We start from the raw sequence: 27,372 nt of genomic DNA on the forward strand, positions 1-27,372 counted from the left end.
GCTTTCTACGTCGAGACCAATTAGTATCTGTGTGGAGGGGTCAAAAGTAAGGTCCTTTAAGAGGCACAATACTGATTTTGTGTCCTTTAGGTATGTCTCTGTTTTCTGTACTAATGGTCTCAAGAAAGCGTCTGCAAACTTGGACAAGGGCTCTAGTATTGATCCTATGCCTGAGACGATTGGTCTCCCGGGTGGTTTTTCCAATCTTTTGTGGATCTTGGGGATCGTATAAAAATACGGAGTCCTTGGGTGTTTATTCTCCAGAAAGTCTGCTTCCTTTTTAGTTAACCAGTCATTGACCAGACATTCTTCCACCATCCCCGCGATCTCAATTCTTAGACGTTCTGTCGGGTCCGCCCTCAGAACCTCATAATTCCTTTGGTCAGCTAGTAATCTCAGACATTCATTCTTATAGTCTGCTGAGTTTTGTATCACAATTGCCCCGCCCTTATCGGCTGGCTTTATTGTGATTGTTGTGTCATTAGCTAGTTCATAGATGGCTTCCTTTTCAGCTCTACTGGTGTTATGAAATGTATTCAAAGACCCAGTATCTAAATCCATTACATCCTTCAGGATTGCCTTTTCAAAAGCCAGTAGTTCTACTGGTAGGCTATTGGTAGGGGGGGTGAAAGATGATTTTTTCTTTAGTCCTGTGTCACTCACAGTTCCCAATGGTTGTGGTTTATCTTTAAAATAGACCTGTAATGTAATGCTGCGAACGAATTCCTTTAATTCACAGTGCAGCTTGAATTTATCCAAGGTTGTAGTGGGGACAAATCCTAAGCCTTTTTCCAAAACTCTATTTTGAACAGGTGTCAAAGCTTTGTCAGAGAGGTTTACCACTAGGCTTAGATGTTGCTGGTTGATGGTGTTGTTATCGGTCCTTGGCTCCTTGTGTGTGTTCTGTTGGTTTCCAGAGGTTGGGCCCATTGTACTTGCTGTCCTCTGGTTTTGCCTCGGCCTGGCCTTTTGCCCCTCCCTAAAAAAGGCTGTTGTGGTATTCCTGACATCTGGGTATTGTCCCAAAATGGGAAAGGTTGTTGTGGATATGGTTGTTGGAAAGGGGGGTGTCCGTAGAAGAACTGCGGTGGCGGTCCTTGGTAGGGTTGCCAAGGGTTTCCCCTGTTCATTCTCCTTCCCGCTCTGCCTCGTCTATTTCGCGGTTGATTGCGATTGTAACTGCTGTCAGAAGAGTCGGATCCCGTGTCCGAAGCCCCGCTGTCACTGTTGTAGCCTGGGTTCCTTCCAGAAAGTACATACTCGGCTTTGATGTATGGGTACACCTTTTCATGAGAGAAGGTTTTTTTATCTTTATAGAATTTTGCATATTTAGTATCTTTCAATGATACCTCGAATTCGGTCATAGACTTGTTCAGTTCGTCAAGTCTTCTCTTGAGTTCAGCTGGTGATTGGTACGATTTCAATTTAACTTCCAAATCCTGAATCTGCACCTTCAGTGCCTCAGCTCTGCGTGCAGCGGTTTTGACAATAAGGACTAGCCAGTCCCTGGTGCAGTGCCAGCTGATCAGTGACCAGTCTTTTTTAAAAATGAGATCGTCTTGGAAGATAAATGGTTCGTTGTTCACTATAAGGCCGCGCGGTGCTGCGTTGGCCCTGTGATACTCACTCATCATTACCCCATGAATTATGGTTTTGACTAGGTTGCGCTTGAGTTCTGTTACTTCATCCCAGCTCTGTTGGGACTCACTAGTATCTTTGTAGGTAGTGCTTGAATGTGGAAGCATGGAGGCTATTATCCTATCTGCCTCATCTTCTGTGAAGGAGAGCCCTGTGATCTCTGCCATTTTGATCTTGTTCAGTTTGTACTCGTGTTTAGACTCGAAAGTGGGTGTGTGTCACTATGTAGGTGTCTTAATAGACTCCCGCAGCTGCGCGCTGCAACGTGTCAATAAATGGGGAAGGGAGTTAGAGGGTTATTAGCTAGGCTCGCCCTCCAATAATTTAAGTCAAACAGAAAAGGTTTCTGTTTCCAGATACCTTAGAGCCTTGCTAGAAGAAAAACAGCCAGCACTCACTGGGGTTGACTGTAGGAATTGTGTATAATGTATATAAAAAAGGAAAAGTTGTTCCTTTTTTAGGTGTCCCCTCACTCACCGGGGTTGCCCCACAGTGACATGCTTCATCATTGGGGCCATCCCAGTCCTCTACGGGCTGGGGCGTGCTACGACTTGCGAAGTTACGTAGGAGCACTTTTATGGACTATGTGTGGTGCATGTGTATTTGTGGGGAGAGGACTATGTGATGTGGGTTAAAAATACCTGCCCAGTAGGTTTTCAATAAACTTTATTCTGACCTCTAGGAAACATGTCGACTTAGGAGTTGATAGGTACATCTGGACACATTAAGTTTAGGGCAGCCTATCTCCCCACCCCGTTTTTAATATTACCACCTAGAGGTCAGAATAAAGTTTATTGAAAACCTACTGGGCAGGTATTTTTAACCCACATCACATAGTCCACTCCCCACAAATACACATGCACCACACATAGTCCATAAAAGTGCTCCTACGTAACTTCGCAAGTCGTAGCACGCCCCAGCCCGTAGAGGACTGGGATGGCCCCAATGATGAAGCATGTCACTGTGGGGCAACCCCGGTGAGTGAGGGCACACCTAAAAAAGGAACAACTTTTCCTTTTTTATATACATTATACACAATTCCTACAGTCAACCCCAGTGAGTGCTGGCTGTTTTTCTTCTAGCAAGGCTCTAAGGTATCTGGAAACAGAAACCTTTTCTGTTTGACTTAAATTATTGGAGGGCGAGCCTAGCTAATAACCCTCTAACTCCCTTCCCCATTTATTGACACGTTGCAGCGCGCAGCTGCGGGAGTCTATTAAGACACCTACATAGTGACACACACCCACTTTCGAGTCTAAACACGAGTACAAACTGAACAAGATCAAAATGGCAGAGATCACAGGGCTCTCCTTCACAGAAGATGAGGCAGATAGGATAATAGCCTCCATGCTTCCACATTCAAGCACTACCTACAAAGATACTAGTGAGTCCCAACAGAGCTGGGATGAAGTAACAGAACTCAAGCGCAACCTAGTCAAAACCATAATTCATGGGGTAATGATGAGTGAGTATCACAGGGCCAACGCAGCACCGCGCGGCCTTATAGTGAACAACGAACCATTTATCTTCCAAGACGATCTCATTTTTAAAAAAGACTGGTCACTGATCAGCTGGCACTGCACCAGGGACTGGCTAGTCCTTATTGTCAAAACCGCTGCACGCAGAGCTGAGGCACTGAAGGTGCAGATTCAGGATTTGGAAGTTAAATTGAAATCGTACCAATCACCAGCTGAACTCAAGAGAAGACTTGACGAACTGAACAAGTCTATGACCGAATTCGAGGTATCATTGAAAGATACTAAATATGCAAAATTCTATAAAGATAAAAAAACCTTCTCTCATGAAAAGGTGTACCCATACATCAAAGCCGAGTATGTACTTTCTGGAAGGAACCCAGGCTACAACAGTGACAGCGGGGCTTCGGACACGGGATCCGACTCTTCTGACAGCAGTTACAATCGCAATCAACCGCGAAATAGACGAGGCAGAGCGGGAAGGAGAATGAACAGGGGAAACCCTTGGCAACCCTACCAAGGACCGCCACCGCAGTTCTTCTACGGACACCCCCCTTTCCAACAACCATATCCACAACAACCTTTCCCATTTTGGGACAATACCCAGATGTCAGGAATACCACAACAGCCTTTTTTAGGGAGGGGCAAAAGGCCAGGCCGAGGCAAAACCAGAGGACAGCAAGTACAATGGGCCCAACCTCTGGAAACCAACAGAACACACACAAGGAGCCAAGGACCGATAACAACACCATCAACCAGCAACATCTAAGCCTAGTGGTAAACCTCTCTGACAAAGCTTTGACACCTGTTCAAAATAGAGTTTTGGAAAAAGGCTTAGGATTTGTCCCCACTACAACCTTGGATAAATTCAAGCTGCACTGTGAATTAAAGGAATTCATTCGCAGCATTAAATTACAGGTCTATTTTAAAGATAAACCACAACCATTGGGAACTGTGAGTGACACAGGACTAAAGAAAAAATCATCTTTCACCCCCCCTACCAATAGCCTACCAGTAGAACTACTGGCTTTTGAAAAGGCAATCCTGAAGGATGTAATGGATTTAGATACTGGGTCTTTGAATACATTTCATAACACCAGTAGAGCTGAAAAGGAAGCCATCTATGAACTAGCTAATGACACAACAATCACAATAACGCCAGCCGATAAGGGCGGGGCAATTGTGATACACAACTCAGCAGACTATAAGAATGAATGTCTGAGATTACTAGCTGACCAAAGGAATTATGAGGTTCTGAGGGCGGACCCGACAGAACGTCTAAGAATTGAGATCGCGGGGATGGTGGAAGAATGTCTGGTCAATGACTGGTTAACTAAAAAGGAAGCAGACTTTCTGGAGAATAAACACCCAAGGACTCCGTATTTTTATACGATCCCCAAGATCCACAAAAGATTGGAAAAACCACCCGGGAGACCAATCGTCTCAGGCATAGGATCAATACTAGAGCCCTTGTCCAAGTTTGCAGACGCTTTCTTGAGACCATTAGTACAGAAAACAGAGACATACCTAAAGGACACAAAATCAGTATTGTGCCTCTTAAAGGACCTTACTTTTGACCCCTCCACACAGATACTAATTGGTCTCGACGTAGAAAGCCTCTATACAAGCTTGCCACACAGAGAGACACTACAAATTCTGGAGGACATCCTATTTGAGAACCAGTGGGATTACAAAACACCAAGGCATGTAGTGCTAGAATGTTGCCGCCTTGCATTAACCGAGAATTTCTTTCTCTTCCAGCAAACCATATACAAACAAACCCATGGAACCAGCATGGGAAGCACATTCGCGCCGAGCGTGGCAGGACTGTATGTGCACTGGCTAGAGACAAAGAAGATCCTGAGTACAGACAATCCCCACTCCACCAAAATCCAGATGTGGAGACGTTACATCGATGACGTCATCCTCATCTGGAATGGAAATGAGCAGGAGGCATATGATTTCCTAAAGTGGCTAAATCTACAGGACCCTTTTCTGAAGTTCACCTCTACAATGAGTCGTGAACAACTGGTCTTCCTGGATCTAAACATTAAGGCTGAAAGAGGGACACTAACAACCACTACACATTTTAAACCAACATCAAGGAATTGTCTACTGAGTTTTGAGAGCTTCCACCCACGCCAACTTCGTGAAAATCTGCCTTTTGGACAGTTTCTAAGACTAAGAAGGAACTGCTCTGAAAAATGTGACTACGAAGTGCAGGCCAAGGAGCTGTGCGAAACTATACCAAAGACAGTATCCCAAAAGGATTGTCCAGAAGGCAAAGAAAAGGGCATCCAATAATAACAGGGATGCACTGCTGGAGTCAAAACCCAAGGAACCACCATCAGACACCTCTGAAAGAAGACCAATTTGTATCACTACATACACCGTAGCTTCACAGCAGGTGACAAAAATCATAAAGAAACATTGGAGAACATTGAACAGTGGAGGTCTGAACATCACCCAACCGATGTTCAGTCATCGGAAAGGGAAAAATCTGAAAGATTTAGTGGTACATACACGTCCTAGGAATACGGAAGGCCCTATCCGACTTTTACATCCTTTGCCAGTGGGACACCACCCGTGTTCCAATTGTAGTGTGTGCCACCTTACTGAAACCACCAAACAGGTGACTTGTAACACAGGCCTCGTATGGGATTTGAAAAACTTCTCAAACTGTAACACATCAGGGGTCGTTTACATGATCACATGTGTTTGCAATTTGCACTACATAGGAATGACAACCAGAAAGGTAAACACAAGAATGGTTGAACATCGCAGTAACTTCAGGTGTAAACACTCAAATACAAAAATGACAACACACTTCCTGGAAAAGGCACACACACCCAATGATATGCGTTGGGTAGTGCTGGAAATTCAACAACCCCATGCTGACATGGAAAAGAAACTACTGGAAAAAGAGCAACGTTGGGTGTTCAAACTCCGCTCGCATATTGTGGGACTGAATGACGATATTCCCTGGGGACAGTTTACCTAAATGGTAAACATGTACTACACGTGAACAGATCCATAGTGTATAAAACTCATGAGTTTCACGAATATAAAACTACCATCTTTTCGAACTGATTGCGTGATCCCTGATGAAATATCAAGGTTTTTCTGCCAGTCATAGCTAATTAATTAATGGATGTGAGAAATTATAAGTAACCCAGAGGGCATTTCTGGTGAACCTGGTGCGTCAGATAAATTCTTAATAATTTTCTAACAACCTTTTTTCGAATTTATTCCCAAAAAAAACCTGGCCAATTTATACCCTGATAATACGCTGAATTTTATATACAACACCCCAAATTACCTTTGAGGTGTGTTTATGCCCATAACAGTCCCAACTGAACCCCTTTTTTATAACAGAGGACGAAATCGGTACCCCCAAGATGGCCGCCACGTAGGCGTGAAACAGGAATGGAACCACACGCTCTAGTTTGCGTAAGGGCGTTCCCACGCCAGCACTAACAAACCGCGAACGGCATCTCCTTATAAACATCACTGAAACCCCCAGTCCGATAACATCCGGACCGGAGGGAGACAAGTAGGTGCCTGAATGTAGGAGGTAACCAGAGCACAAGTAAGTGAAAACAGGGCACCAAGGACCGCCAATGGGTTTTTCGTAACATCGCCAAGAAACGCGCATTGCTGGTTGATTTAACAACTCGATTTCTCTCCCATTAGAGTTGCTAGGATACCGATACCCCTCCGACTCCATGGGGCCCAGTTAGGTCTCGTGAAAAGTATGTATGAGTGTGTATGACTGATGAATGCTTGGGTGTGTCACTGAGCGAGGTGTTTTTAAATCACGTTCAAAAATGCACGAAATGAATCACGTTTTTGTGCATGAAAACAACCACGGCCAATGAGTCCGCTTTCGGATCACAGAAAACCATCACATTTTCTGCATAAACACTGTGTGTGATAACATATGGGGCTAATCACCCCGTGACCTTTCAAGTTGTTTTTTATCTTTCAGGAACCACGTGTTTTTTGGAACAAAATACGTAGGTATTAATGCATGCACTTAGTAGAGTTTGCTGCAGTTGAAAGTCTTTTTCTATAAATATCTCAGTGAAAGAGCTAAGGAGTGGCGAACACAGGGCTGGTCCCTGTGTAGTCCCGAAGAAGTGCTTGGGGTATGCACGAAACATGTCGACTTAGGAGTTGATAGGTACATCTGGACACATTAAGTTTAGGGCAGCCTATCTCCCCACCCCGTTTTTAATATTACCACCTAGAGGTCAGAATAAAGTTTATTGAAAACCTACTGGGCAGGTATTTTTAACCCACATCACATAGTCCACTCCCCACAAATACACATGCACCACACATAGTCCATAAAAGTGCTCCTACGTAACTTCGCAAGTCGTAGCACGCCCCAGCCCGTAGAGGACTGGGATGGCATCAATGATGAAGCATGTCACTGTGGGGCAACCCCGGTGAGTGAGGGGACACCTAAAAAAGGAACAACTTTTCCTTTTTTATATACATTATACACAATTCCTACAGTCAACCCCAGTGAGTGCTGGCTGTTTTTCTTCTAGCAAGGCTCTAAGGTATCTGGAAACAGAAACCTTTTCTGTTTGACTTAAATTATTGGAGGGCGAGCCTAGCTAATAACCCTCTAACTCCCTTCCCCATTTATTGACACGTTGCAGCGCGCAGCTGCGGGAGTCTATTAAGACACCTACATAGTGACACACACCCACTTTCGAGTCTAAACACGAGTACAAACTGAACAAGATCAAAATGGCAGAGATCACAGGGCTCTCCTTCACAGAAGATGAGGCAGATAGGATAATAGCCTCCATGCTTCCACATTCAAGCACTACCTACAAAGATACTAGTGAGTCCCAACAGAGCTGGGATGAAGTAACAGAACTCAAGCGCAACCTAGTCAAAACCATAATTCATGGGGTAATGATGAGTGAGTATCACAGGGCCAACGCAGCACCGCGCGGCCTTATAGTGAACAACGAACCATTTATATTCCAAGACGATCTCATTTTTAAAAAAGACTGGTCACTGATCAGCTGGCACTGCACCAGGGACTGGCTAGTCCTTATTGTCAAAACCGCTGCACGCAGAGCTGAGGCACTGAAGGTGCAGATTCAGGATTTGGAAGTTAAATTGAAATCGTACCAATCACCAGCTGAACTCAAGAGAAGACTTGACGAACTGAACAAGTCTATGACCGAATTCGAGGTATCATTGAAAGATACTAAATATGCAAAATTCTATAAAGATAAAAAAACCTTCTCTCATGAAAAGGTGTACCCATACATCAAAGCCGAGTATGTACTTTCTGGAAGGAACCCAGGCTACAACAGTGACAGCGGGGCTTCGGACACGGGATCCGACTCTTCTGACAGCAGTTACAATCGCAATCAACCGCGAAATAGACGAGGCAGAGCGGGAAGGAGAATGAACAGGGGAAACCCTTGGCAACCCTACCAAGGACCGCCACCGCAGTTCTTCTACGGACACCCCCCTTTCCAACAACCATATCCACAACAACCTTTCCCATTTTGGGACAATACCCAGATGTCAGGAATACCACAACAGCCTTTTTTAGGGAGGGGCAAAAGGCCAGGCCGAGGCAAAACCAGAGGACAGCAAGTACAATGGGCCCAACCTCTGGAAACCAACAGCACACACACAAGGAGCCAAGGACCGATAACAACACCATCAACCAGCAACATCTAAGCCTAGTGGTAAACCTCTCTGACAAAGCTTTGACACCTGTTCAAAATAGAGTTTTGGAAAAAGGCTTAGGATTTGTCCCCACTACAACCTTGGATAAATTCAAGCTGCACTGTGAATTAAAGGAATTCGTTCGCAGCATTAAATTACAGGTCTATTTTAAAGATAAACCACAACCATTGGGAACTGTGAGTGACACAGGACTAAAGAAAAAATCATCTTTCACCCCCCCTACCAATAGCCTACCAGTAGAACTACTGGCTTTTGAAAAGGCAATCCTGAAGGATGTAATGGATTTAGATACTGGGTCTTTGAATACATTTCATAACACCAGTAGAGCTGAAAAGGAAGCCATCTATGAACTAGCTAATGACACAACAATCACAATAAAGCCAGCCGATAAGGGCGGGGCAATTGTGATACAAAACTCAGCAGACTATAAGAATGAATGTCTTAGATTACTAGCTGACCAAAGGAATTATGAGGTTCTGAGGGCGGACCCGACAGAACGTCTAAGAATTGAGATCGCGGGGATGGTGGAAGAATGTCTGGTCAATGACTGGTTAACTAAAAAGGAAGCAGACTTTCTGGAGAATAAACACCCAAGGACTCCGTATTTTTTTACGATCCCCAAGATCCACAAAAGATTGGAAAAACCACCCGGGAGACCAATCGTCTCAGGCATAGGATCAATACTAGAGCCCTTGTCCAAGTTTGCAGACGCTTTCTTGAGACCATTAGTACAGAAAACAGAGACATACCTAAAGGACACAAAATCAGTATTGTGCCTCTTAAAGGACCTTACTTTTGACCCCTCCACACAGATACTAATTGGTCTCGACGTAGAAAGCCTCTATACAAGCTTGCCACACAGAGAGACACTACAAATTCTGGAGGACATCCTATTTGAGAACCAGTGGGATTACAAAACACCAAGGCATGTAGTGCTAGAATGTTGCCGCCTTGCATTAACCGAGAATTTCTTTCTCTTCCAGCAAACCATATACAAACAAACCCATGGAACCAGCATGGGAAGCACATTCGCGCCGAGCGTGGCAGGACTGTATGTGCACTGGCTAGAGACAAAGAAGATCCTGAGTACAGACAATCCCCACTCCACCAAAATCCAGATGTGGAGACGTTACATCGATGACGTCATCCTCATCTGGAATGGAAATGAGCAGGAGGCATATGATTTCCTAAAGTGGCTAAATCTACAGGACCCTTTTCTGAAGTTCACCTCTACAATGAGTCGTGAACAACTGGTCTTCCTGGATCTAAACATTAAGGCTGAAAGAGGGACACTAACAACCACTACACATTTTAAACCAACATCAAGGAATTGTCTACTGAGTTTTGAGAGCTTCCACCCACGCCAACTTCGTGAAAATCTGCCTTTTGGACAGTTTCTAAGACTAAGAAGGAACTGCTCTGAAAAATGTGACTACGAAGTGCAGGCCAAGGAGCTGTGCGATAAACTATACCAAAGACAGTATCCCAAAAGGATTGTCCAGAAGGCAAAGAAAAGGGCATCCAATAATAACAGGGATGCACTGCTGGAGTCAAAACCCAAGGAACCACCATCAGACACCTCTGAAAGAAGACCAATTTGTATCACTACATACACCGTAGCTTCACAGCAGGTGACAAAAATCATAAAGAAACATTGGAGAACATTGAACAGTGGAGGTCTGAACATCACCCAACCGATGTTCAGTCATCGGAAAGGGAAAAATCTGAAAGATTTAGTGGTACATACACGTCCTAGGAATACGGAAGGCCCTATCCGACTTTTACATCCTTTGCCAGTGGGACACCACCCGTGTTCCAATTGTAGTGTGTGCCACCTTACTGAAACCACCAAACAGGTGACTTGTAACACAGGCCTCGTATGGGATTTGAAAAACTTCTCAAACTGTAACACATCAGGGGTCGTTTACATGATCACATGTGTGTGCAATTTGCACTACATAGGAATGACAACCAGAAAGGTAAACACAAGAATGGTTGAACATCGCAGTAACTTCAGGTGTAAACACTCAAATACAAAAATGACAACACACTTCCTGGAAAAGGCACACACACCCAATGATATGCGTTGGGTAGTGCTGGAAATTCAACAACCCCATGCTGACATGGAAAAGAAACTACTGGAAAAAGAGCAACGTTGGGTGTTCAAACTCCGCTCGCATATTGTGGGACTGAATGACGATATTCCCTGGGGACAGTTTACCTAAATGGTAAACATGTACTACACGTGAACAGATCCATAGTGTATAAAACTCATGAGTTTCACGAATATAAAACTACCATCTTTTCGAACTGATTGCGTGATCCCTGATGAAATATCAAGGTTTTTCTGCCAGTCATAGCTAATTAATTAATGGATGTGAGAAATTATAAGTAACCCAGAGGGCATTTCTGGTGAACCTGGTGCGTCAGATAAATTCTTAATAATTTTCTAACAACCTTTTTTCGAATTTATTCCCAAAAAAAACCTGGCCAATTTATACCCTGATAATACGCTGAATTTTATATACAACACCCCAAATTACCTTTGAGGTGTGTTTATGCCCATAACAGTCCCAACTGAACCCCTTTTTTATAACAGAGGACGAAATCGGTACCCCCAAGATGGCCGCCACGTAGGCGTGAAACAGGAATGGAACCACACGCTCTAGTTTGCGTAAGGGCGTTCCCACGCCAGCACTAACAAACCGCGAACGGCATCTCCTTATAAACATCACTGAAACCCCCAGTCCGATAACATCCGGACCGGAGGGAGACAAGTAGGTGCCTGAATGTAGGAGGTAACCAGAGCACAAGTAAGTGAAAACAGGGCACCAAGGACCGCCAATGGGTTTTTCGTAACATCGCCAAGAAACGCGCATTGCTGGTTGATTTAACAACTCGATTTCTCTCCCATTAGAGTTGCTAGGATACCGATACCCCTCCGACTCCATGGGGCCCAGTTAGGTCTCGTGAAAAGTATGTATGAGTGTGTATGACTGATGAATGCTTGGGTGTGTCACTGAGCGAGGTGTTTTTAAATCACGTTCAAAAATGCACGAAATGAATCACGTTTTTGTGCATGAAAACAACCACGGCCAATGAGTCCGCTTTCGGATCACAGAAAACCATCACATTTTCTGCATAAACACTGTGTGTGATAACATATGGGGCTAATCACCCCGTGACCTTTCAAGTTGTTTTTTATCTTTCAGGAACCACGTGTTTTTTGGAACAAAATACGTAGGTATTAATGCATGCACTTAGTAGAGTTTGCTGCAGTTGAAAGTCTTTTTCTATAAATATCTCAGTGAAAGAGCTAAGGAGTGGCGAACACAGGGCTGGTCCCTGTGTAGTCCCGAAGAAGTGCTTGGGGTATGCACGAAACATGTCGACTTAGGAGTTGATAGGTACATCTGGACACATTAAGTTTAGGGCAGCCTATCTCCCCACCCCGTTTTTAATATTACCACCTAGAGGTCAGAATAAAGTTTATTGAAAACCTACTGGGCAGGTATTTTTAACCCACATCACATAGTCCACTCCCCACAAATACACATGCACCACACATAGTCCATAAAAGTGCTCCTACGTAACTTCGCAAGTCGTAGCACGCCCCAGCCCGTAGAGGACTGGGATGGCCCCAATGATGAAGCATGTCACTGTGGGGCAACCCCGGTGAGTGAGGGGACACCTAAAAAAGGAACAACTTTTCCTTTTTTATATACATTATACACAATTCCTACAGTCAACCCCAGTGAGTGCTGGCTGTTTTTCTTCTAGCAAGGCTCTAAGGTATCTGGAAACAGAAACCTTTTCTGTTTGACTTAAATTATTGGAGGGCGAGCCTAGCTAATAACCCTCTAACTCCCTTCCCCATTTATTGACACGTTGCAGCGCGCAGCTGCGGGAGTCTATTAAGACACCTACATAGTGACACACACCCACTTTCGAGTCTAAACACGAGTACAAACTGAACAAGATCAAAATGGCAGAGATCACAGGGCTCTCCTTCACAGAAGATGAGGCAGATAGGATAATAGCCTCCATGCTTCCACATTCAAGCACTACCTACAAAGATACTAGTGAGTCCCAACAGAGCTGGGATGAAGTAACAGAACTCAAGCGCAACCTAGTCAAAACCATAATTCATGGGGTAATGATGAGTGAGTATCACAGGGCCAACGCAGCACCGCGCGGCCTTATAGTGAACAACGAACCATTTATCTTCCAAGACGATCTCATTTTTAAAAAAGACTGGTCACTGATCAGCTGGCACTGCACCAGGGACTGGCTAGTCCTTATTGTCAAAACCGCTGCACGCAGAGCTGAGGCACTGAAGGTGCAGATTCAGGATTTGGAAGTTAAATTGAAATCGTACCAATCACCAGCTGAACTCAAGAGAAGACTTGACGAACTGAACAAGTCTATGACCGAATTCGAGGTATCATTGAAAGATACTAAATATGCAAAATTCTATAAAGATAAAAAAACCTTCTCTCATGAAAAGGTGTACCCATACATCAAAGCCGAGTATGTACTTTCTGGAAGGAACCCAGGCTACAACAGTGACAGCGGGGCTTCGGACACGGGATCCGACTCTTCTGACAGCAGTTACAATCGCAATCAACCGCGAAATAGACGAGGCAGAGCGGGAAGGAGAATGAACAGGGGAAACCCTTGGCAACCTTACCAAGGACCGCCACCGCAGTTCTTCTACGGACACCCCCCTTTCCAACAACCATATCAACAACAACCTTTCCCATTTTGGGACAATACCCAGATGTCAGGAATACCACAACAGCCTTTTTTAGGGAGGGGCAAAAGGCCAGGCCGAGGCAAAACCAGAGGACAGCAAGTACAATGGGCCCAACCTCTGGAAACCAACAGAACACACACAAGGAGCCAAGGACCGATAACAACACCATCAACCAGCAACATCTAAGCCTAGTGGTAAACCTCTCTGACAAAGCTTTGACACCTGTTCAAAATAGAGTTTTGGAAAAAGGCTTAGGATTTGTCCCCACTACAACCTTGGATAAATTCAAGCTGCACTGTGAATTAAAGGAATTCGTTCGCAGCATTAAATTACAGGTCTATTTTAAAGATAAACCACAACCATTGGGAACTGTGAGTGACACAGGACTAAAGAAAAAATCATCTTTCACCCCCCCTACCAATAGCCTACCAGTAGAACTACTGGCTTTTGAAAAGGCAATCCTGAAGGATGTAATGGATTTAGATACTGGGTCTTTGAATACATTTCATAACACCAGTAGAGCTGAAAAGGAAGCCATCTATGAACTAGCTAATGACACAACAATCACAATAAAGCCAGCCGATAAGGGCGGGGCAATTGTGATACAAAACTCAGCAGACTATAAGAATGAATGTCTGAGATTACTAGCTGACCAAAGGAATTATGAGGTTCTGAGGGCGGACCCGACAGAACGTCTAAGAATTGAGATCGCGGGGATGGTGGAAGAATGTCTGGTCAATGACTGGTTAACTAAAAAGGAAGCAGACTTTCTGGAGAATAAACACCCAAGGACTCGGTATTTTTATACGATCCCCAAGATCCACAAAAGATTGGAAAAACCACCCGGGAGACCAATCGTCTCAGGCATAGGATCAATACTAGAGCCCTTGTCCAAGTTTGCAGACGCTTTCTTGAGACCATTAGTACAGAAAACAGAGACATACCTAAAGGACACAAAATCAGTATTGTGCCTCTTAAAGGACCTTACTTTTGACCCCTCCACACAGATACTAATTGGTCTCGACGTAGAAAGCCTCTATACAAGCTTGCCACACAGAGAGACACTACAAATTCTGGAGGACATCCTATTTGAGAACCAGTGGGATTACAAAACACCAAGGCATGTAGTGCTAGAATGTTGCCGCCTTGCATTAACCGAGAATTTCTTTCTCTTCCAGCAAACCATATACAAACAAACCCATGGAACCAGCATGGGAAGCACATTCGCGCCGAGCGTGGCGGGACTGTATGTGCACTGGCTAGAGACAAAGAAGATCCTGAGTACAGACAATCCCCACTCCACCAAAATCCAGATGTGGAGACGTTACATCGATGACGTCATCCTCATCTGGAATGGAAATGAGCAGGAGGCATATGATTTCCTAAAGTGGCTAAATCTACAGGACCCTTTTCTGAAGTTCACCTCTACAATGAGTCGTGAACAACTGGTCTTCCTGGATCTAAACATTAAGGCTGAAAGAGGGACACTAACAACCACTACACATTTTAAACCAACATCAAGGAATTGTCTACTGAGTTTTGAGAGCTTCCACCCACGCCAACTTCGTGAAAATCTGCCTTTTGGACAGTTTCTAAGACTAAGAAGGAACTGCTCTGAAAAATGTGACTACGAAGTGCAGGCCAAGGAGCTGTGCGATAAACTATACCAAAGACAGTATCCCAAAAGGATTGTCCAGAAGGCAAAGAAAAGGGCATCCAATAATAACAGGGATGCACTGCTGGAGTCAAAACCCAAGGAACCACCATCAGACACCTCTGAAAGAAGACCAATTTGTATCACTACATACACCGTAGCTTCACAGCAGGTGACAAAAATCATAAAGAAACATTGGAGAACATTGAACAGTGGAGGTCTGAACATCACCCAACCGATGTTCAGTCACCGGAAAGGGAAAAATCTGAAAGATTTAGTGGTACATACACGTCCTAGGAATACGGAAGGCCCTATCCGACTTTTACATCCTTTGCCAGTGGGACACCACCCGTGTTCCAATTGTAGTGTGTGCCACCTTACTGAAACCACCAAACAGGTGACTTGTAACACAGGCCTCGTATGGGATTTGAAAAACTTCTCAAACTGTAACACATCAGGGGTCGTTTACATGATCACATGTGTGTGCAATTTGCACTACATAGGAATGACAACCAGAAAGGTAAACACAAGAATGGTTGAACATCGCAGTAACTTCAGGTGTAAACACTCAAATACAAAAATGACAACACACTTCCTGGAAAAGGCACACACACCCAATGATATGCGTTGGGTAGTGCTGGAAATTCAACAACCCCATGCTGACATGGAAAAGAAACTACTGGAAAAAGAGCAACGTTGGGTGTTCAAACTCCGCTCGCATATTGTGGGACTGAATGACGATATTCCCTGGGGACAGTTTACCTAAATGGTAAACATGTACTACACGTGAACAGATCCATAGTGTATAAAACTCATGAGTTTCACGAATATAAAACTACCATCTTTTCGAACTGATTGCGTGATCCCTGATGAAATATCAAGGTTTTTCTGCCAGTCATAGCTAATTAATTAATGGATGTGAGAAATTATAAGTAACCCAGAGGGCATTTCTGGTGAACCTGGTGCGTCAGATAAATTCTTAATAATTTTCTAACAACCTTTTTTTCGAATTTATTCCCAAAAAAAACCTGGCCAATTTATACCCTGATAATACGCTGAATTTTATATACAACACCCCAAATTACCTTTGAGGTGTGTTTATGCCCATAACAGTCCCAACTGAACCCCTTTTTTATAACAGAGGACGAAATCGGTACCCCCAAGATGGCCGCCACGTAGGCGTGAAACAGGAATGGAACCACACGCTCTAGTTTGCGTAAGGGCGTTCCCACGCCAGCACTAACAAACCGCGAACGGCATCTCCTTATAAACATCACTGAAACCCCCAGTCCGATAACATCCGGACCGGAGGGAGACAAGTAGGTGCCTGAATGTAGGAGGTAACCAGAGCACAAGTAAGTGAAAACAGGGCACCAAGGACCGCCAATGGGTTTTTCGTAACATCGCCAAGAAACGCGCATTGCTGGTTGATTTAACAACTCGATTTCTCTCCCATTAGAGTTGCTAGGATACCGATACCCCTCCGACTCCATGGGGCCCAGTTAGGTCTCGTGAAAAGTATGTATGAGTGTGTATGACTGATGAATGCTTGGGTGTGTTACTGAGCGAGGTGTTTTTAAATCACGTTCAAAAATGCACGAAATGAATCACGTTTTTGTGCATGAAAACAACCACGGCCAATGAGTCCGCTTTCGGATCACAGAAAACCATCACATTTTCTGCATAAACACTGTGTGTGATAACATATGGGGCTAATCACCCCGTGACCTTTCAAGTTGTTTTTTATCTTTCAGGAACCACGTGTTTTTTGGAACAAAATACGTAGGTATTAATGCATGCACTTAGTAGAGTTTGCTGCAGTTGAAAGTCTTTTTCTATAAATATCTCAGTGAAAGAGCTAAGGAGTGGCGAACACAGGGCTGGTCCCTGTGTAGTCCCGAAGAAGTGCTTGGGGTATGCACGAAACATGTCGACTTAGGAGTTGATAGGTACATCTGGACACATTAAGTTTAGGGCAGCCTATCTCCCCACCCCGTTTTTAATATTACCACCTAGAGGTCAGAATAAAGTTTATTGAAAACCTACTGGGCAGGTATTTTTAACCCACATCACATAGTCCACTCCCCACAAATACACATGCACCACACATAGTCCATAAAAGTGCTCCTACGTAACTTCGCAAGTCGTAGCACGCCCCAGCCCGTAGAGGACTGGGATGGCCCCAATGATGAAGCATGTCACTGTGGGGCAACCCCGGTGAGTGAGGGGACACCTAAAAAAGGAACAACTTTTCCTTTTTTATATACATTATACACAATTCCTACAGTCAACCCCAGTGAGTGCTGGCTGTTTTTCTTCTAGCAAGGCTCTAAGGTATCTGGAAACAGAAACCTTAGCCCTCTGACCTCATAAAGAGTTCAGAGGTGTTTGTTAATAATAAATATATTGTTTATTTTCATAACAACCTGTGTGGTGTCCTTTCATGTGGTATTCAAGGGGTTATATCTGGTAAAACAGCTGGCTTCACATGCCAAAAGAGTTTAGCCTAAGACTGCTTTGTCCATGCTACCATTAGGATAGCTGGTCTATAAGGTTGACTTACAACCAATCACCATAAGGGTTGTTTGGACTGATACAAGGTGATCACTAGAACTAGTGAGCATCATATATCACGCCAACTTCTCACACCCAACACACACAAGCGTTATGCGTCAGCTTGGCGTCGATGGTGTGGTTGGTGTTCGGAATGGGAACTGGATCCCGCTTCAGCGGATGTTACTTTAGTGGTCAATTTTCTGGCTTTCCTGGCTACTTCTGGTTCGGCTTATAGGACGGTCAATTCCTTTCGCACTGCAGTCTCTGCGGGCCACAACTTTGTTGATGGGAAGCCTGTTGGGGAACATCCCTTGATTTCTAAACTACTTCGAGGCATTCGGCTGGTAAAACCGCCTTGTCCGAAGTATGTTGCTCTTTGGGATGTCTCCATTGTTGTTACGATTTCTGGAGTCTTGGACTCCCAACTCCTCCTTGTCCCGTAAGCAACTTTCAGCAAAGTTGACGATGCTATTATGCTTGGAGTCTTGCAAACGCGTTTCGGATGTGCGGGCCTTAGATCTGGCTGGTCGTTCGTTTTCTCCAGACGGAGTCACTTTCTCCATTTCTAGGTGCACCAAATGTAATATGTCTTCTGTCACGTATCCTGCTTTTCCACAGAATCCACAGTTATGTGTGATCCAATGCATAAAAGATTACGAGGTGAGTACAGCTCCCTTTCGGCAAAACTTGTCTGGTCAATTGCTGATTGCTTTACAGAAGCCCTTCAAGCCGGTGGCGCCTGCTACCTTGGCGCCCTGGGTGCGTTGGCTCATGTCTGAGGCTGGAATTGATGTCTCCATTTTCGGAGCCCATTCCGCTCGGGGAGCCATGGCTTCTAAAGCTTTTTCTGTTGGGGTGAATCTGACTGACATCATGAAGGCGGCTGATTGGTCTTCCGATTCCGTGTTCAAAACGTTTTATTTCAAACCTATTTTGGATATTGCTTCTGTTGTGGTGGCTCAGCTTTGAACAAGCATAATCTGAGCCTCCTGTCCTTCCATAGAATTAAAAATTTGCAAACATTTGTGACAAGAATTTTCGATTCGATTAAGGACACGGAGGCGAGGATTATCCCACCCGAATGTATTTTATCTGCATCTCTCATGTATGCTTATATGTTCTTATGGCATCTCTCTAGAATGTTTTCTTGCACTGTTTCCCTACCCTTTATACCTTTGCTTTCCATGGTATTAGGATGGTGTATTACGGCTCTGCTTTCCTTTCAGGTTCTGATCAGAAATGAAGTTTTCTTCAGTGCACTCCTTCCTCGGCTTTCAGCAGTTCGGTTTCTGGATGTGTTGCATTCTGCTGCTCCAGTCTCCTGGTCCTTGGTTCCTTGGGACGTCTTCTACTGGTCGATCTTCCTGTTGCCTTCGGATGTTTTCCCCAGGCTGTTCTTCGGAGCTACTTGAGTTGACTTTTGACCTTTTTTCTGATTAACTGTTTATGGACAAAGAAAGAGGAAGTCGTGTCCTCTATGGTTGTTTATATAGGGATGTAGTCTCTATGGTTGCCCAGGTGTTCATGGGAATGGTAGTTTTCTTTTTCTTTACTGTGTTCCTATTGGCTGCTGTCTGTAGTAAAGAAATAGAGTAAGCATAATCCTCGCCTCCGTGTCCTTAATAAAATTGAAAATTCTTGTCACGAATGTTTGCAAATTTTTAATTCTCCTCAGCTGACAAGCTAGTCAACTGTGCCGGTAATCAGCTAAGTCAGTGGTTCCCAAACTTTTTTGACCTGTGGCTCCCTTGACCTAATTGGGAATTGGCCGTGGCTCCCCACCATTTTCTTAACGGTGGGAGGGTGGGAGGGGATGTAAACCCGACCTAGGTAGTACTTCCTGTTGTCTTCCGTAAATTAATTGGGATTTAACAAACAATGAAGGTATTATAATCGTATTTATAACAAAACAAAAATATAACAAGTGTTTAATAAAAACTTGTTAAGTGAGAAACGATATATATTCAGTTAATGTGTTGTGTAGGGCTTTGTATGTGTTTGTAAAATGTTTGAATTGGCTGTGTTTGTAAATAGGGAGCCAGTGAAGCTTCTTGAGGTGCAGTGTGATGTGGGTGCGGAGTGGGAAGTTGACTTTGAGTCTTGCAGCAGTGTTCTGGATGGTCTAGAGTCTGTGAAGGAGTTGTTTAGAGATTCCGGCATAGAGAGTATTGCAGTGGTCCAGCCCACTGGTGATGAGTACTTGCATGTAGGTCCATCTGGTGTTTTGAGGCAACCATTCGAAGCTCTTTAGGTGCACGAGACAGAGGACAGCATGTCCTCAGCGATGGGACAGCAGAGGTGTGGTAATTTTTAGTGCAAAATTACTAACATTCCATGTCACCCGTACATGGTCAGATGCAGAGGGCTAATATGCAGCGGTGCAGGGTTATGGGAATGTGAAGACATGAGTCTGATTTATGTGGATGCCCCATCAGTATTGTAGAAAGTGACGCTGCAAAATCGGGGCCGACTGCTGGTAAACATGCCCCCACCCCTTACGGTACTGGGAGGTAACTTCAATCCAGTACTGAAATCTCTTTTGGACAGCATGAACACTAAACCAGAGTGAGAGGTGACAGCAGGGTCACACAAGCACTTGGCTGGGAGATATTCAGCGCTCTCTACATGGACAGGAGAGAGGCTATTCTTTCTTCTCCAACGCACACAATATGCTGCTAGGTTAGACTGCTTCCTGACACCATTGGTCGCCATGCATAGGTTCACAGTGGCTAGGTATTTAGCATGGGAATCACTGAGCATTCCCGCCTGCAGGTTTCTCTGACTTCAAATAGACCACTAGAGCATAGTGAATGGAGGATGGCAGCCTGGAGACTTGGGAATAAACAGGAGGTGAAACACCTAGATAGGGCTACACAGCAATATTTCAAAGAAAATACAGGGTCAGTGGGAAGTGAATACACAGCCACGATTGGAGGAGTGATCATAGCGGGGGGTGGTGGGGGAGAAGAGAAGAAGGATAATGCACTTGTCGGATTTGGAGATAGAGTTGCTGAGGTTGGAATATGAGTATGATGCCTCCCTGATGCCCCTGCTGAACCTCAGTCTCGCACGAAAGCGTGAAGAATACCGCATAGTAGGGCACCAAGAGATCAAAACTTCATATTTAGCCAAACATAGCCAAACACAGACCTGTATTGCAATGTCGGTGCTGCAGCGCTCCAAATTTGAGGAGGGGAAAAGTGTCAGGAAGTAGGATGAGCCCTCCCAGGGTTGCCCGCTTTCTGAGTCTTTAATGAGCTCTGTGGAGTCTGGCTTTTTATACTAAAAATAAAGCGGGTGATACAGGTCTAAAACGAAGGTTGGGCAGAAGATCGGCATGGCATTTGATTAATAATTAATGATAATCAAATGCCATGCCGATCTTCTGCCCAACCTCCGTTTTACACCCGTATCACCTGCATTAGTGTTAGTGTAAAAAAGCAGGCTCCGCGGAGCTTGTTAACTCCTTCGAAGCTCATGACGAGCTCAGCTCGGCATGAGGTACACCTCTCGTACGCTCATGACGAGCTGAGCTTGTCATGAACCGCGGGTTATGGATTTCTTCAGCGCACCGCGGTAAATCTGCTCAGCGTTGATGCAGTTAAAGAAATCAGCAGCAATAAGCTTGGTTTTCCTAACGTGAGCGCGGCACCCTGGCTTCTCATGACGCCGCACCGGGGTGCCGCGGCGCACAGTTTGGGAACCACGGAGCTAGGTGAATGCGTCAGAGCCTCCAAATCAAGCTCTAGCATTTGTCAGAAGCCCATCATTACGAAATAGGAAACGGCATAAGGATGTATAATTTGGTTGGAAGCACTACCTCAATGTAAATCTCCGGTTGAACGTGTGTGCTGACGGCAGAATTTTTGTCACACACACGCAATGAGTCACAGTCAGGCATGAAAGAAACCCAAGTCCAAGGTCAATAATCTGCTCAGCCGGCAGATAATTAGTCAGACGCCTCACGCTTGTGAGTAATTAATCAATGCTCTCCCGGAACTGGCACTGCCTCAACAAATGTCAAAGAACTCACAGCCACGGCCAACAATATCTTCTAGAGGATCCTTCCACAAGCCAGATGCAGGACGTCCTTGCAAGCACACAAGGCACAGCAAAGCTGAATGAAGAGGCGAGGCTGGAGAAACAGGTTGTAGAAGTGAGGCAGAATACTCACTTGTATATGGTAGAGACTGAACAGCTGACCTGGAGTAAGCATTGGGGGAGGTGGTGAACCGTCCCCACCCGGTGAATCGTCGGTAGTGTTAAAATGAAGACAAAGTGCAGGTAAGCATGGAACTCTACTTTATTAGTCTTTTCACCACCACAGGTTCCAGTCAGCTGGAGTGCGCTGTGGAATGTTGGCACACAGAGGACAGGACCGTGCCAACTGGGACAGGGAGGGGAGGGGGTCCGGAATGTACCATGAAGAGGAGATTACAACAGCTGCCTATTACAGACTGCTGAAAATGAACAAAAGTCATCTTGAATCTGGAGAACAATCCTTGAATCCAAGAAAAGTAAATCTCACTAAGATCGGGGAACTCTCTCTATGCCCATCTGGTTGTTTATCTCTCTATGGCACTGGAATGACATGTAATCCTTTGTACCTGCTTGATCCTGCTCCTCCTCACTCCCTGTGACAGGCCTAAGGTGCACCACCTCACCTAATCTACCATCTCCCTCCACCATGGTACGGAATGAACTTGGGCCGAAACCCCTCGGCCAAGACTGGATTACCACTCCCTACACCAACGTTCACTCTAGCCAGATCCAAAAATCATTTATCTGAACCAGATATTCTTTCCCTACTCCGAGCTTACAACTCCCTTCTTACAGACAGCTCAGCCCCCACTGGAACGGCATAAACTACCCCTCTAATGGCACCTGGAATGACTAATCCCAAGCATGGCAATAGGGAGGCTATACAAAGCATCATCAACACGGAGGCTATACAAAGCATCACTTCCAACCTGCATACAGCTCCCAGTCTCAACGCCAATGCCGTAAACATTAATAACCTCATGCAGATCCCCATTGCACAGCCCTCACTCACTGACCACAAATCACTCCTGAATTTCAGGTTACTCAACTGTAGATCAGCGGCGAAACATGCCACAGACCTTACAGATCTCATCCTTGCCCAAGACCTAGGCCTCCTTATCCTCACCGAAACTTGGCTCACCGACTCCTCAAGTCCCATCCTTGACATTCTAGTCCCTCCAAGCCACAACATTATCAGACTCGATTGAGTTAAGAAACGGGTGGAGTCATAGCCTGTATCTACCACAGCTCTCCCTCAGCAAAACAGTTCCCTTTGACAAATCTCTCATCCTGTGAATATCTGTGCATAGATATCACTAGCAAACATAGACCCTTATGCAGCCTACCACCCTCCAAGAGACAACCTCCCTCTAATTGAACAAACTGTGGTAACCATTTCCTCCAACCAGGGACGACATTGCCCCCAGATCTTCCTTGGTGACTTCAACCTCCATTGGAATGACCCGCATGACCAGGCAGGCGGTTAACAGCCTCAAAAACTTCCTAACTGATCTCTGCCTTATTCAATTCTGTGACAAACCCATGCACAATTTAGGATTGACCCTCGATCTAATCATCTCCATTCTCAACAGCTCTTATGTATCCTCCCCTGTGACTGCTCTGACCATCTTTTTATCACCTTCAGTATCCTAGAAAGATGGAACTCTAAAAAATCACAACCATTATAACAAAAACACTGGAAAAGAATGCTCCAAAATACAAATGTTAATGAGCTCATATCTCGCTACAATATCTCCCTACCACCGCCTCCTAACATGGCTGACGTGCACGCCCTCACAGAGCACTATAACAACTCCCTGTTGTCTGCCCTGAATGCAATTGCCCCCCTTAAACTAAAAAGAAAAGCCATCAAAGACTCCAAACCTATGTTCAACGACAGCCTAAACACTGACAGACGCAGCATGAGATTAGCAGAACGTGCGTGGAGATCGGCCCCATTGGTCTACTAAAAATTCTAAGGTTAAAAAAAAAGTAGATACAACTAACTCATCAGAACGGCGAAGGCAACCTTCTTCAAATCCCAACTGGACAAAGCCAAAAATCGCCCGAAAAGGTTGTTTGAGCTGATTAAGGTGCAATCCAATAACACTTCTATTCATTCTCCCATCATCTCCTGCCCTCAGCCAAACTGCGATGACGTTTCCAACTTCTTCCTTGAAAAGGCGATTAAGATCGAATCAGAGCTAAAGACTGCCCTGATCGATCTCTCACCCTCTCCTGACTCCTCCATACCCTCGCCCCCTCCTATAACACCCTGTCCCTCCCCTAAAAACAATGCCTCTAGGAGTCAATTCACAACGCCCAACGACATTGCCATCTTCAGCATTCTCTCATTCCTGAAACCTTCAAATCAATTCAATAATCCCCTCCCTTCCAACTTCTTTAAAGAAATGATAGGATCACTAGTCCCACTCTGGCCCAAGATCATCAATGCGTCTCTCCTAAAAGGTGAGATCCCTGACTGCCTAAAGGCGGGCCTAGTTCTCCCCAATCTCAAAAACCCCACAGCAGACCCTGAAGGCCCGAATAACTATTGTCCAATCAGAAACATCCATACCCTGGCAAAACTCCTTGAGAAATGTGTACTCGAACAACTAAGCAAAAACATTGAGCAAATACAACTTCTTGACCAATTCCAATCGGGCTTGTGTCCCAGCCACAGCACTAAAACGGCCATCACTCATATAGTGGACGACCCACTCACCTTGCTTGACCAGAATGAATCTTGCCTACTAATACTACTTGATCTCTCATCAGCATTTGACACTGTCAAACATGACAATCTGCGGAGCCTTTTGGAATGTAGGATGGGTTTCTCAGGCACTTTCTAAAATGGTTTGCCTCTTTTCTCAACAACAGAACTCAGAGAGTCAAATCCAACCAAACCCTATCCAACTCCAGTCCCTGCTAACTGGGTGTGCCCCAGGGGTCCTCGCTCTCCCCTACACTCTTCAACCTTTTCATTGAACCACTTACTGTAATCCTCAAAGCCTCAAACATCCAATATCACATATATGTGGACGACACCCAACTGTACATGAAAATCGCTTCCCCTGAAGATATCAAGTCACTCAACGGAACCCTGCACAAAGCACTTAACTGGCTAGCATCTAACCACCTCAAAATAAACGCCCTTAAAACGGAATTCCTTCTCATTTCACCCACTAAGCAAACCCTGATTGTTGAGAAATATCTAAAAAACCTCTCAGCTCTGAACTGTACACCTCACATCCTTGATTCCACAAAATCACAAGGAAATGTGCTCGATAAGAATCTAAACATGCAGGATCACATCAGAGCATCTACCAAAGGATCAAACTACCAACTGAGCATCTCAAAACTCAAACCCTACCTTCCCCAAGATGACGTCAAATCTGCTGTGCAAGCACTAGTCATGTCCACACTAGAATACAGCAGTGCCTCTCTATGCAGGCTTCCGAAACTCAGTTTAGCCCCCCCTTAAAGCATTGTTGAATGCTGCTACTAGACTCATCACTGGCTCTAAGAAAACCAACCACATTTCCCCGGACCTGAAATCGCTGAACTGATTTCCGTTTAAATCAATGATCCAGTAAAAAATTGCATGTATGACTCATAGAGCTCTACACTTCAATACTCCCGTTTACCTGGCAAACAAGCTCGAACTATCGGAAGCCTTCCGGCCCTCTAGGCACACCAGCACACTTCTACTCAAACCAAAGAAATAAAAAAAAATTAAAACCTACAATCACACATTCTCTGGAATTGCCCTGAGAATATGGAAACAAGACTGATTCCCTCAACATGTGCCTTCAAAATGGAAGTGAAAGCCTTTCTGTTGAACACTGCGCAGAACTAGAAGTTTCTCTCCTTTTGTCTCCCATCTTGTCTTGCTGTTTAATCTGCTACCTGCCATTTGCCACGGCCACAGTGTCGCCCGCTAATATGTCAGTGTGTTCCTGATGTATATTTTTATTCTTTTTCTCCTACAGCTATCTACCCATGTCCTCCACAACTTGTATGTAAAGCGCTCTGATACCCACTTTAGTCATGTTCGCGCTATACAAAACTTTAAAAATAAAATAATTTTATGGTTGCCAATTGAAATACATGGACAGCAAACTTCTTATACCAAATGTATGACTTATGAAAGGCACTGTAAGGCTCCAACCTTTGATCTACTCTGTCTACACCACCCATGCACCTATTGTAGTCTAAAATGCACTTCAGCAACATGACCCTAAACAGTCACTGGTGAAGTACTTTGATCATGAATGGTTGTCAGTCAGCATGTGGACCACTCTCCTGTCTGAAAATGTTACAGCTAGAAGTCTATCACTACCCAAGGCACTGCACTGTCCCCTCTGAAGTTTCTTACATACAAGCTCTTTAGGGTAACCTTTATGGTTAGAGCAGATTGTGCCACATGCAACAGTGTCCACTTTGAACAATTGCACACCGGTGTAGAAATTAGCTAGATATAAAAGGTGAGTACAACAAAAATAGGCAGGTGAATGAGGGTAGTTTGCGCTGAGAAGAAATATTAATTAGTGAGGTACAATATTAGGTAAGCTCAAAGGATAAGATTCTGGTCACCCAACCAGAGTCAAACACTGCGACTCAAAATAGGCCACAATTGTAGAGTTATAGTACAAGCACTAAATCCTGAGCTAAAAAAGGGGGTTTAGACAGTATCAATATACAAATATCAAGTCCGAGGTTTCAGATTCTCTTCGTTATTCTTCATTTATTTTCATTGTTTTGATAGAATCCAATCTTCACCAGTAAAAAGGTAGACAACCGCTGCCAACATGTGTTTCGTCTAGGTCGTAAAGACCAAAAGACTTCGTCAGGGCTGTAAATGTTACAATAGATATAATCATAATTTCATTCCACTTATATATCACAAAAATAGATATTAATTCTATTCACAAATTGTACAAAGTGGCGTCAATTCAACAGTTAAAGCTTAGTTGGCTGTAATAGCTTTAAACAAAATATAAAATGATTGCACAAAGAAACTCCTCAAGGTTAACTTATACATTCTAATCATTTGAATAGACATTATAAATCTATTTCCCTAACAAGATTATTATATACATTAGAAGTGATTAAAGCCCTCCAATTTGAAAACTGGAGATGCCAAAATAGGAGAGAAGGTAAGGTAAAGTGAAAAAACCCAGAAAAAAACCAAAGCAAAGATTGTGCTGTAGTCTAGAACATGGTCGTATAAAGTACGATAAAATGTGCTGTTCAAGAAAGGGGGCATAAGACAAGAATAGTGTAGTATTGAAAAGATAAAATATAAACACCCGACATACCAATAATCCAATCAGAATAATAGGACAAAAATTAGAGTAGCGGTGCGCCCATACCAGAACCAAAAACCATATTAGTTCAACCGGTGATGATGAAAAGGTATATTACCCAAACAGATATGTTCGCTCACCATGTAAGTCTCAAAAGAGGAGTTGCGTAGATACAATAAAAGAAATGTTCTAGTCCATAGCCAGCAACAACTCATA

The sequence above is a fragment of the Lissotriton helveticus genome, chromosome 1_1 (assembly GCF_964261635.1).
Source record: "Lissotriton helveticus chromosome 1_1, aLisHel1.1, whole genome shotgun sequence".
Lineage (NCBI taxonomy): Eukaryota > Metazoa > Chordata > Amphibia > Caudata > Salamandridae > Lissotriton > Lissotriton helveticus.